The sequence below is a fragment of the Nansenia antarctica genome (genome assembly GCF_963989245.1).
Source record: "Nansenia antarctica genome assembly, chromosome: 9".
NCBI classification, from domain to species: domain Eukaryota; kingdom Metazoa; phylum Chordata; class Actinopteri; order Argentiniformes; family Microstomatidae; genus Nansenia; species Nansenia antarctica.
Genome location: NC_137679.1, coordinates 46,490,753 through 46,493,252, shown reverse-complemented (window position 1 = coordinate 46,493,252; position 2,500 = coordinate 46,490,753). Strand labels below are relative to the sequence as shown.

General features: G+C 48.7%; 1 pseudogene across 1 annotated transcript in view; it reads left to right on the top strand.

Annotated features, from left to right (window-relative positions):
• LOC308164912 (transcription initiation protein SPT3 homolog) overlaps window positions 1–2,500 on the top strand; it is a 29,435-nt pseudogene that overhangs the window by 3,108 nt on the left and 23,827 nt on the right. The gene's annotated exons all lie outside the window — the stretch shown is intronic.

Sequence of the window (2,500 nt, the reverse complement as noted above, 5' to 3'; positions counted from 1 at the left end):
GTCGGGGTTCGGCTTGTAGAACAACAGCTTCCATCTACACAAATTAGCCAGATCAAGTTCAGTGTGTTAGCTCCGCCTCCCAATAGTTTGTATCCAATCAAAAGACGTGCAGGTGCTGATCAGGTGCTCCGCCATCCAGAAGGCCCCTTCGTCGGATTTGCTTGGATTTGCTCGCCAACTCGAGATCTGACCACGGTACGCCACAGCTCTTTTCTCGCTCACTTTAAATTACAATCTGTACTCGCGCCACTGTTGAATCTGCAGGCGGGCAGATTTCTTGGTACCCTGGCAACACATTATGGCTGAATTTGATTGGATAAAAGCTAAAGGCCAGCCCTCCAAATGTCTGGAAGCAGCGCAACCAAGAGGAAAGCTATGAAATGAAGAGAATAGACTACAGGAATAATTTAATACATATTTGTAGAAAAAATATATAAAAATTAAATGTATATTCTGATGATGTTTAGGCCAGCAGAGAAGGCCTTGCTGGCCCTGACGGCACACCACTGCAATAATCAAGTCTACTCTAAACAAATGCATGGAGGACTTTTTTCAAGGTCTTGCTTGGTACGTGAAACCTCTCATTCTTGTTATGTTTTTCATGTGATAGTAGGCTGATTTAGTTATCGAGTTTATGTGGCTGTTGAAGTTTAGATCAGAGTCTTAGAATTACACCAAGATTTTCTGACCTGTTTTTTAGTTTGAAGAGAGAGAGAATCAAAGTTTTGCTTCGACTCTTAATCTTTAGTCAGGTATACCGAATACAATAATCTCTGTTTTGTCCTTGTTTAGTTGGAGGAAGTTTTGTGTCATCCAGGCGTTTATTTGCTCAATGCAATTACAGAGATTGGAGATGGGACTATAGTCGTTCGGTGAGAGGGCTATGTAGATTTGAGTGTTATCCGCATAGTTGTGGTAGGCAATTTTGTTCTTTTTTAAGATGTGTCCCAATGGAAGCATGCAGAGATTGAATAGGAGGGGACCAAGGATCGACCCTTGGGGAACCCCACATGTCATTTTAATTTGGACAAAGTTCCCAATGGATACAGTACATAGTAGCTTCTGTCCTGTAGGTAGGATCTAAACCAGTTTAGGACAGTGCCTGGAAGTCCTACCCAGGTTGTTAGTCTATCTGTTAGAATGTCTACTTGTGGTCTACAGTGTCAAAGGCAGCACTAAGATCTAGTAGTACCAAAACTGATATTTTTCCGTAATCGGTATTTACTTGAATGTCATTATTACATACAACAAACAAACACATTACATCATCATTACTACATACAAACATCCTATTCCACCTTGCACTCAGGTCAGACAAAGCCTTACATAAAATATATCTGTGTGTGTGTGTGTGTGTGTGTGTGTGAGAGAGAGAGAGAGAGAGGGAGGCAGAACTCACTGTGTGTGTGTTGGTCCTGGGTGGTCTGTGGTCCTGAGTGGTTGGACCGCTGTGGTCAGAGTGACTGAGTGAGACTCCCAACTGTCTACCATCTCTAACCACCTCTCACTCCCCCCCCATCTCTCTCCCTCCCTCCCTCCCCTCCCTCCTCTCTCTCCCTCCCTCCCTCCTCTCTCTCTCCCTCCCCCCTCCATCATCTCTCCCTCCCTCCCTCCCTCCCTCCTCTCTCTCTCCCTCCCTCCCTCCCTCCTCTCTCTCTCTCCCTCCCTCCTCTCTCTCTCTCTCCCTCCCTCCCTCTCTCCTCCATCTCTCTCTCTCTCCCCCCACCTCCCCCCTCTCTCCCTCCCTCCCTCCCTCCCCCCTTCTCTCCTTTCTCTCCCCCCCACCCCCCTCCTCTCTCTCTCTCCCTCCTCTCCCCCCCCCTCTCCTTCCCTCCTCTCTCCCCCCCTCTCTCCTCCCCTCCTCTCCCCCCCTCTCTCCTTCCCTCCTCTCCCCCCCCCCTCTCCTTCCCTCCTCTCCCCCCCTCTCTCCTTCCCCTCCTCTCCCCCCCCCCCCCTCTCTCCTTCCCTCTATCAACGACCTCAGGTGTGTGTCAGGATGTGATGTGGTCAGGAGGTGACTGTGGGAAGTGGTTTGTCCCTATGCAAAGGGAGGCTGAATTACCTGTGTGTGTGTGTGTGTGTGTGTGTGTGTGTGTGTGTGTGTGTGTGTGTGTGTGTGTGTGTGTGTGTGTTGCAGGTTTGCTCTGGGAGACCTCCCGTAGGCCGCTGCATGAGACGGCTGCTCTGGTGGAGGACATCGTACACACCCAGCTCATCACCATGGTAACACTCACACACACACACTCACACACACACAGAGGTACACACACACACACACACACACACTGGCAGGTGTGGTAGGTGGGTGAATGTGTTTCAGCGGTACAGGGCCACCAGGTCAACAACATCACAACACCTGAACAGTTTCTCCCCCAGAGCCATTGCAAACTGCGACACTTCAAATGAATGTGCAATAACACTATGTGCAATATGACAACCCTAGTCGTCTATCTGTACAGTATAGTATAGTGGATAGTGTACATAGCCTTTATTTATGTAA